General features: G+C 31.5%; 1 long non-coding RNA gene across 1 annotated transcript; it reads right to left on the bottom strand.

Moving 5' to 3' along the window:
• Positions 1 to 8,559: 8,559 nt before the first annotated feature.
• Positions 8,560 to 10,715, bottom strand: LOC128285114 (uncharacterized). The gene is made up of 2 exons (XR_008275526.1): positions 10,558 to 10,715; positions 8,560 to 8,724 (listed from the first exon to the last, which is right to left on the bottom strand). It is a non-coding gene; the product is annotated as an uncharacterized LOC128285114 (long non-coding RNA).
• Between the last annotated feature and the right edge of the window lie 449 nt (positions 10,716 to 11,164).

The raw sequence follows: 11,164 nt of genomic DNA, 5'->3' as shown, positions 1-11,164 counted from the left end.
ATTTATATTATAATATATTTATATGATAAATAAGTTAAATTGTGACAAGTGTATAAAAATGATTTGGTACAAGTGTAATAATATATATCCATACAAGTGTTAAATAAATATTTGTTATTAAATAGATTTTTAATATAGATATTTTTTGTTATTATTATTATTATTATTATTATATTTATAATATATATATATATATATATATATATAGTAAATAAAGAAAGAAAAAGAAATGAAACAAAGAAAAGAAACAGAATAGGCAAACGAAAAGCAGGGGAAGGAAAGAAAGAAAGGAGAAAGAAAAGAAAAAGGGAGAATTAGGATTTGAAGGTTTGAAAGTTTAATAGGTAAGTCAATTTAGCCCTTTTACTTAATTTTGATGTTTTAGAAGTTTTGGAATAAGGTTTTGATGAAATTAAATTGATATTTTGAAAGTTCATAGGTTTTCAAATATGGTTCATGTTGAATAAAATGATTGAATTAGGGATTAAATTGATAGAATTTTAAGTTAGAAGTGAAATAAGGATTGAATTGTAAAGTAATTCATAAGTTTTATACTTTAGGGACTGAAGAAAATTCTAAATTATGGTATTATGGTGAAATTAGATAATTGAAATTTGATTTTAAGTGATAGTTGAGTGAAAAATAGAGAATAAATTGTAAAGAAAACAAGTTAGTTTGAATTGGGATTAAATTAGAAGTTATGTAATTATTAAGTTGAAATTGGAATAAACAAAATGAAATTGTATATTGATGAATTTTTAACTGTTTTAATTCCCATAGCTAACATTGTGCCGGAAATCTCGGCTAAATAAGAAAAAGGCAAAGTCGACGAGGGTTAGCTTGGAAATTACGTTTGTATTTCTATAATCCGAACTTAATATTTAATTATTAAATTTATTACTTAATATGTATAGAAAGTGCTTTGAGATGAATATTTGAATTAGAATAGATATCGGTTAGAATTGAAAAGTGAAATTATTTATTAATTGTTGATTTTGATTGAATATTATGATGGTAATTGAGGTGAGAAATATTGTGTTTTATAATTGAAATGGATTGATTAGGTATGTGTTAAATTTATTGAATTTATACGGATATATGTGATTATTGTGAAAATTGAATATTTGTCATGAAAAGAGAAATGGATTATATCGAATTATGAATATATATGATTGTTGAGATGTGTAATGATTGGAAACTAGAAAATGAATTAGAAACCCTGTTAACAGTATCGGGCTACGTCGAATATAGTTGGCATGCCATAGGATTGGAAGTGTTCAGGGATATTCCGACTTTGTGTCGATGAGACACTATAACTATCGCCTTACTGTTGCTGTTCTGGATTCGTTCCGAAGAGGTACTCCGTACCTTACTGTTACTGTTACTGTTCCGAATTTGTTCCGATGAGGTACTCTGTGTACCACTACTGTTATTGTTACTGTTACTGTTACCATTACGGTGTATTCCGGCTCCGGCCGATGACACACTGTATGCTATCCCTGTGTGTGGGTTGGATCCATGTATCCATCTAAGTCCAAGTCATGTTAATAGGAGTAAATAAAGTCTTGAATAACCGATCGCTCTTGAAAAACCGATTATTCTTGGATAATTGACGCTCTTGAATAATTGTGCATTCTTGAATAATTTATCGTTACTAAATAACTGACTATTAAAGAGTGACTAAATATTATTAAACGACTAATTATTATTGAATGATTGAATGTTACTGAATGAAACTGATAAATTGATCGATCTGAAAATTATTTATTGATATTGAATAGTGAATAGAAGTATAAGTGAGACATATGAATGGAAAATATTATTATTTAAATGATTGTGAATTTATCTGAAAAGCAAATTGGGTTAATAGATGATAAAGATTGAATGAGTTGTAAAAAATTTATCCATGAAATGAATAAATGAATATTTATGATCATTAAATGATATTAAGTGTATGTTTTACTATTTAATGTTTGGATTATAGAAATACCACTGAGTTCATACTCAGCGTACGGTTTGTTTCCGTACGCAGGTTAAATTAAAGCTAGAACGTTGAATCAGCATCCCAGGCCGATCCCGAATTCAATAAGGTAAAACGTGTTAATAGTTGGTAATGACATGTGCTTAAGATGTTTTACGTGTGTGTCATTTTGGATTGTTAATGTATTAATGAAATAAGTAGAATTAAACTTGGTAATGGTATATGGTAAAATTAGGGTAATAAGTATGAATCTGAACTATTTGATCATATATGATAAGTGAATAGAATTGAGTATTGGATAATATATAAAATGCTTAAATTTGGCAAGTTTTGAGTGTAATAGCCTAAATTTTCAATGATGTCGAAACAGTGATTCGAGATCACTAAATCCTACAAATGAGTAGAAAATATTATTAATTTAGTGAATATAAGTTAGATATGAAGTTAGGAAAATTTTTGAAATAGCGAATAGTGGACGAGAAATAAATATTAAAATAATTAGAATCGAAAACGAGGTATCGAGACTTTAAAAATTTTAAACCGAGCCATAAATATTTTTATAAATATTTATGGAGTGTTAATAAGTTAGTATTAAAGTTTCGTCAAGAAATTTTAAAGTTCCGATAGTTAATTGAATAAAAAGGACTAAATTGTAACAAATATAAAATTTTGAAAAATGATTAAATAGCTTAAATGATAAAAGAAAGAGGGTTCAAAAGGAAAATAGACCTAAGGTTTAATTGGGCTGGACGGAAAGGGCATGAAATCAACAAGAAAATAAGGAGAATTAAGGGTAAAATTGGAATATTACAAAATTTACTTAATATAGCTAGGACTAAAGTGGAATTATCTAGATTCTCTTTATTTTTCTGCATTCTCATTAGAAAAAACACCATAGAAGGGTTTCCTTAAGTTGGTTTTTCATATTTTTACTGCAATTAAGTTCAATTATTGATTATTTCTCGAATTTTTTGTGTTATTGTGAATTTTACAACTAGGTCCACTTATTGAATTCATTAGTTTTTGATTCTATGAAAGAAATTGAAAGTTCCTATGAATATGTGTTGGAAGTATATGATGATTTAGCATGGAATTAGAACTTTACATTGTTTATATGCTGATTTCATTGAAAGAATTGAATAAAAAGTGAATATTTGAGACCTAATTGTAAAAGAGTTTGAAGTTAGGGTTTTATGTGGAAATTCTGAATTTTAATAGTTGTGAAATAACTTTTAATTTCTAGGTAAACTATTAATTGGGAAAAATTAGCTTAATTATGGGGTTAATTGAGCAATGACTGAATTGTATGAACTCTGAAATTTGGGGCAAAAATTGAAATCAACAATTGCACTAAAACAGTTTTGGACAGCAGCAGTAGTCTAACTTTGAAAAATCACCAAAAATTATAAAAATTGAATTAGGGGATGAATAAAATATGAAAAAAAAATTATTGAGTCTAGTTTCTTATAGAAGAGACGGTGAAAGCAATGGAATTGTAAATCATGAGATATAATAAATTTTGTGAGATAATGTCAGAATTATTTTGGGTTCCCTGTTCTGACTTTGGAAAATCATAAAAAATTGGAGAAAAATAATTAAGGGTTTAAATTTATATTTTTAAAATTCTAAATAAGTCTATTTTCAAGAGAAATAAACGAGAACATCATCCGAATCCTGTATGAGGAGATAATTAATTTTTAGTGAAGAAGGGTCGGAATTGTCAAACAGCAGAAGAAAGGTGACTTTAAAGAATAAACTGTACTTATTGGCTAAACTAAAAATTCTAAAAATTTTATGATAAGAATATTTGCGAGTCTAGTTTCAGAGAAAATTAGTGGATCCTAATTTGGAGTTCTATAGCTCAAAATAAATATAATTTAGTGACTACGACACCGATGAACAACATTGAATATACATAGGTAAATAGTGAAATTACAAATAATGTTACCTAGAAGCGGGTTATAAATATTAAGGATGTGAAATAGAATGAATGTGAAGTCAATACTGATAAGTGAATGATTTTACAATGGTAGATCGAGAACCTGAAGCAAATCGAGAAAAAGAGAAAGTAGCCGATTAGTCCCTGAATTTTCACAAATTTTAGAAATCGACCCAGGTAAGTTCATATGGCTGAAATTTAATGATTAAATATTAATTTTATGAATTATATAATGTATGATGAGATATATTTATTAATTAATTGAGAATAAAATGACAATGCAAAAACTGAATAAATGATCAAATTGAGCGGAACATCGAATTTGAATACTTCTGATCAATGACAAATGACAAGTGATAAGTGGTAGCCTCAGCTACACTTATCTGATCAGTGACAAGTGACAAGTGATAAGTGGTAGCTTTAGCTACACTTATCTGATCAATGACAAGTGATAAGTGATAAATGTGATCCGTGTAAGACCGTGGCAGGACTATGATTTCGAAAAGTGATAAGTGATCATACGCAAGACCATAGTTATACTATGGCAAAGTGAAAGTGAAGTACTCAATTTTCCGTAACCGTTCCCTAATTTGATTAAGAATGGTATGTGACAAATGGGCCCAAAAGAATTAAAGGAAATGGATAAGTGGTAATGAGTTTATACAAGGGAACTCATCAATGATTGTGGTTGATAGGTGAACTTAATAATTGTGTATATTGTATAAGTGTTTGAATATTTGGTAAGATTTATGTTTTATGCCTATGAACTTACTAAGCTTCTATAAGCTTACTTGAGTGTATTCAATGTCTCTTGTAGATTGACATGGAAGTATACGAAGGATCGGATCAACACAGACGATCACACTATTCAGATTATCTTCGGTAGCTTTTGTAAATTTCCTTTTTGATTTATATGGCATGTATAAGGTTTGATGATTATATAAATGCTAAGACTTGTTTAATGAATATGCATTAAAGTAAAGAGTGATGAATATGTTAAATGGTATAATTATAATAGAAGTATAATTTGGTATCAAATTTGTTGAAATGAATTGGTTGGTTGGATTGGTCTCGGTTTTAAAATTTGTAGGGAAGGTTAGATATTTATAAAGGGGTTATATTGAGCTTATAAAAAAAATAAAAAAAATATTTCCTATGGTTTTGGTTTAATTTCGGTTTGGTCCCGAAGTATGTTTTGGGCTTTGGAGGCCCATCTAAAGAACGTTATGACATATTTCGGTAAATAAATAGTATTTAATTCTTAATAACAGAAAATTAATTGGTAAATTTCGGTGATGCCTCGTACCCTATTTCAGCGACAAATACGGGTAAAGGGTGTTACATTGAGTATATTTAAATATGTTTAGATAGGTTAAATATAGGTATTTTATGCTATGTTTGGTAATTATTTGTATATTAATTGTAAATTGTCCAATAGGTCCGGTAATGCTCTGTAACCCTGTTCCGACAACAGTTTAGGGTTAAGGGGTGTTACAATTTTCTTTAGATTACCAACTGTTCAATGGATTATCTAGAACATTCTTTTCCAAAAAGGTGAATGGCCTAGATTCTAGATCAATTTGAAAATCAGTTGTACCTAGAAGTCTTTAGAATGTTTTCTTTAGATTACCAACTATTCAATGGATTATTGAAACATTCTTTTCCAAAAAGGCGAATGACCTACATTCTTTTCGATTATGAGTTGGTTTCTTTGGAATAGCCAAAATGACTTCATTTTCAAATAGATAAGTGGTAGTAGTCTGTCTCTGTTAACTTCGGCAAAAGCTTGGACAAGGTCTTAAGGTGTTAAAGGAGAGTTGGATACTTAGACTTGTAATTCTATGACTAAAGGTTGTTGGTAGTTTCCAGCTAATGGATGGATTAAGGTGAATGTGGATAGCTCATGTCAACAATAAGACCAAATGCAACTTAGGGGGAGTGGTGAGAGGACCAAATAGAGGTTGGATGGAGGGTTTTAAGATTATGATAGGACTATCAGATATTTTTCAGGTTGAAGCTCGAGCATTGTTTGAGGGATTAAAGTTCGCTTGGGCACAAGGATTCTGCCTGGTGGAAATTGAAAGCGATAATGCTTTATTGATTGCCGTCATCCAGGACGAGTTAGCTGCGAGTAGCAAGTACAGTGAAATTCGCCAGATCATGATGGACAACAACGAGTGGCTAAACATATTGCTAAAGAGGCTAGAGGCAAAATGGAATAGTTATTTATCCATGTACATCCATCGAAATACGTGAAAAGTCTACTAGAAGATGACATTCATCGTACAATAAGTACATTGATGGCTGAAGAGTAATACTAATCCAATTTAGCATTGGTTAATGTTTTATTATTTACCAAAAAAAATAATAGTACTTTTTGGCATATCATATTGATACGTGATATTCGTGACAGGTTTTAAAGATTTATGAAAGAATCGTTCTTGAGACTAACTTATTATCACGATTAAAGCAAGTGTACCTATCGAACAGTAGTATAGTTCAGCAAAATCGGATTGTCGAACCCAAAGGAACTACGAGTACTAGTATTTACTTCCTTTTTATTATCTAGCCTAAAAATTAAGATATTTAGTTATCTAAACTAATTACTAACTAAGAATGCACAGAAAGAAAATTTGGGAAAATACTTTTTGGAAAATTCAATTGATTAAGACAATACCTAAGGAAAAATCCACCTAGACTTCACTTGTTATTTGACTCTGACTCAGATGATTTATTCTTTTAACTTGATCCTTAGAAACCCTAAGTTATATTATTATCTCTCTCGAGACTAATAACGTCTAACCCTAGGTTGAATAATTGAAATCTCTTTCTAATTAACACTCTAGAATTGCATTAACTCGATCTATGGATTCCCTTATTAGGTTTCACCTTAATTTGGAAAAATCTTATCACCCTATCTCTAGGCGTGCAATCAACTCCGTTTAATTATGATAAATTTACTCTTAGACAGGGTCTATTCCTCCTCTGAATAAGAGCTTAAGTTGAATCAATATCCTGGAATATCAAAACAAGAATTAAGAACGCATAATTACGAACAAGTCAAATATTTATCATACAATTCAAATAATAATAACAAGATCCGTCTTAGGTTTCATTCCCCTTAGGTATTTAGGGGGTTTAGTTCATACTTAAGAAAGAAAACATCGCAAAAGCATAAAGATAACAAAACATAAGAAAACCCAAAACTCCTGAAGGAACTTTGAAGGGAGATCTTCAGTCTTGATGATGAATCCGGCTTCTGAGATGGATCAATCGGCTTTCTTTGAGTAATTCCTTACTTCCTACTCTGCGTCCCCCTTCTAAGTGTCTCCTCGGGTGTTTAAATAGGCTTTAGAATGGCTAAGAGCCCTCAAAATTGGCCTTTTTCGAATAGGGTTATACTTGGGCTCAACAGGGACACACCCGTGTGACACACCCGTGTGCGATTACTCTAGCTCGTGGTCAAGGCTATTAAGCAGGCACGGGCGTGTAGTATACCCGTGTAAGTCGTGTTTCAATCCTGCCAAAGGGACAAGGGCGTGTGACACGCCCGTGTGAGAAAGTCCAGGCCGTGTTGATTTCCCACATGGGTCCATTTTCTCCGTTTTCGGCTCGTTTCTTGCTCTTTTTACTCTCCTATGCTCACCTAAGTATAAAACATGAAATTAAAGGATTAGAAGCATCGAATTCACCAATTCTAAGGAGAAACCATCCATAAATGTGCTAAGCATGAGATAAAAATATGTATAAATTATGGTTTATCACATATATATTGATATATTATAGCAATACGAGGTTAACAAATAGTCATATCACAATACTACTTTTTGAGACATGACATTCTCCATTTGAAATACTTGTTTATAACTTGAATGAATTATTGTTTTACTCCTTGCCTTTTAATTTTTTAAAGTTATTCCATGTCTTTTCTTTGAAATTCTTCTTTATAATTTTTATATGTTAATAATAAAGTTGATTTTAAATAAATTATCTATTTACTTTAATAATTTATTTAAATGAGTTAACTTTAATGTTATAATATTAAAATTAATAAATATTGAATTGTTAAACTTAAGATATAGTTTTTTTATTTTATAAAAGGCACCTATTAATAACATTTATCAAATTAATTTTATATTTTTCAAATATTGTAAGAGTTAGTTACATTCATTAATTAAGTTATAGCAAAGATATTGTAGCACCCCAAACCCGGCCCAAAAGTTATGGCGGATCCGCATGCCACATCAAAACGTTAAAAAATTTTCCATTCTAAGTCCGGAAAATCGTACTTGATGTTCAAAATATTAATTCATTAAGGGTTAAAGTGAATGGAAGTGTGCACCGGTAGGAAACCGGAAAAGAGGTGGTGAGTCCATCGATTGCTTAATACCAAGCTCCCTTGGATCCAATCCTAGACATGCATACCGCCATTGCCACACCTTAACGTCATGGATATTTCTAGGAAACCGATTTGATTAAGTCATTTTAGGAAAAGTGATTAATTTTGGAAAATACTTTCGTTATGGAAGCTTTGCTTGTTGTCGTGTTATTTTGAAATCAACTATTGTTTTTGAAAACGCGCCTAAAGCTATCCAATTTCAACAGTTAAAATAAGTATTACCTATCTTAGTAATACATATTAAAACCATCAAAAATAATTAAGCGGCCTTATTACATTTAAAAACCCAAAACTTCAAACGTAAATAAAAGGATGTCCAGTTCACCAGAAGAAAATCAAACTTTCAGAACGGGTGGCCACTCCAAATTCCCTCACAGCTCCAAGCCCGCTATGGTTGGGGATTACCTGCGTGGATGAAAATAAAAGGAGTGAGTTTGGGGAAACTTAGTGTGTAAATTAACCCAACCATAGCCTATATCAACTTAAACCACAGAAATAGAATAAGTTGGCCTTAGCCCAGAACAGAATTCAAAATAAAGCCCATAGGCCCATAATGTAACGTAATGATATTACATGTTTATGCGAAACCCAACCATATCCAACCGTATACACCCCGTACCAACCTTACACTGTGTGGGAGACAACTCGACCCACCCAATCGCTACACATTACGTAATTTGCAGCATGGCTGCGAGCGAATAATATGATAGAGTCACCAGATACAGATAATCGTGGCAGAGCCACCAGAACAGATATATGTGGCAGAGCCACCAAATCAGATATTTGTGGCATAGCCACCAGAACGCTTCCTCCATAATATAACCCATGTCCCCATGCAACAGATATATAATCATGGTATACATCATACAGAATCAGATCGTCATGCTTTTCAGTCAAAATTAACCCTAGGGGTATAACGGTAATTTTACACCTAGGGGTATAACAGTAATTTTCCATACATAGGGGTATTATAGTAATTTAGCTACTTTTAGGGTTTTCATGCATATCCTAACTATTTACGTACTATCAGAACACTTACTGCACATACTTACTGAATTGGGCCCGTTGGCCCATGAACCCGATCTTTGGCCCATTAAGCCCAAATTATCAAAATGTACGAAATCGCGCGTACTGCAGTTTATTATTTTAGATTACCAAATATACAAACCCAACTATCTTACGAGCATTCGCACACTCGCAAATTCCCAAAATACTGACTTTTCGGTATTTCGACTTTTCGGCTTTTGCCAATCTAGTCTATGAGAGGGTGTCGATTACACAATTGCTTATGACGATATCTTGTGAGATCCACACATGAACCGCCTACAATTGGATTACTAACACGTTAATCTAACTATTCAAATACAAACTACGTATTAACCCCTTACAATATTCGGCCAACCACACCTACAGATCATAGTAAGCTTATAAGAAATCAATAAGCAACTCATTAACAAATTTTTGTCAATGTTTACCACATAATCATAATTTCACTGCAAGCTATCTTCCTGAGCAACAGTCACTAAATTATTTATTACTGGAGCTACGAAACTCCAAATCAAGTGCCGTTAATTTTCCATGAAAATAGACTCATATATCTTTTATCCATAAAATTTTCAGAATTTTTGGTTTAGCCAATCAATACCAGATTTTTATCAAAGTTTCCCATGTTTCATTGTTTGACTAATCTGACCACCCTTCATTACGAATCAAATTTCTCATTGTACAAAATTCAAAATATGTTCTTGTTTATTTCATTAGAAACTAGACTCAATAATCTTTAATTACATAATTTATTCAGCTTCTAATTCATCTCCCACAATTTATGGTGATTTTCCAAAGTCACGTTACTGCTGCTGTCCCAAGCAGATTTATTACCAAATCACTCTTTCACACATACCTTGCATGCATGTTATTTAAACATGTATATCACCAATCAACATCACATATCTATGATTTTACTTAAGTATAATCTCCATTTCATCATTTTAAAGCACAACATGTTAGCTGATTTTTCCCTTTAACATCTAAGGCACATGCATGCTTATTTGTTTGGCTCAACTTCACCTATCTTCCATTTTTCATCAAAAGAACATGAAACAACAACCATTTCCTTCATTTTAATTCATGACTAAATGCTCACAACACAACTAAAAATCAAAATATACTTCAAGAGTTAAGGTAGAATCAAGAAGAACTCATGAACCTCAAAATAGAAGCAAGGTACCAAGAACTTACCTTCAATTTTCCTCCTCCTAATGACCAAATACTCAAGAGCTTTCTCCTCTCCTTTCTCTTCTCTAACTTTCAGCTATGATGAACAAAGATGAACAAAACTTTGTTCTTTTCACCCCTTTTTCTTTTAATAAACTTCATATTTCATCCATTTAATTCTTTAATACAAAAGACATTAAATTCTTATCATGAAACATTTATCTAACCCATTATCATGAAACATTTACCTAACCCATTATCATGGAACATTTACCTAACCTATTATCATTGAACATTTACCTAACCTATTATCACTTTGTACCATAAATTATGGATATCAAGTGTACATTTTGTCTACAACAACATGATGGCTGGCCACTTCATGTAAAATGGGAGGTTTGTCATGCAAATCCTCCTATTTTGCACTCCTATTTATTTGACCACTTCAATTTAGCCTATAGCATTTTCAAACATTTTCACATAGGTTCTATTTCATAATTTCACCCCCTTTTTGTTATGGAACAAAAATTAACTAAAATTGTCGGGTTCTATCTTAAGCTTGGGCTTTCTAGAGGCCCACTAACATAATTAAACCTATGCCAACATTCACAGGATTCCCGAAAATTGGGGC

The sequence above is a fragment of the Gossypium arboreum genome, chromosome 12 (genome assembly GCF_025698485.1).
Source record: "Gossypium arboreum isolate Shixiya-1 chromosome 12, ASM2569848v2, whole genome shotgun sequence".
In the NCBI taxonomy this organism is placed as follows: domain Eukaryota; kingdom Viridiplantae; phylum Streptophyta; class Magnoliopsida; order Malvales; family Malvaceae; genus Gossypium; species Gossypium arboreum.
The sequence above is the reverse complement of the archived record's forward strand: the minus strand, read 5'-3'. Positions and strand labels throughout refer to the sequence as shown.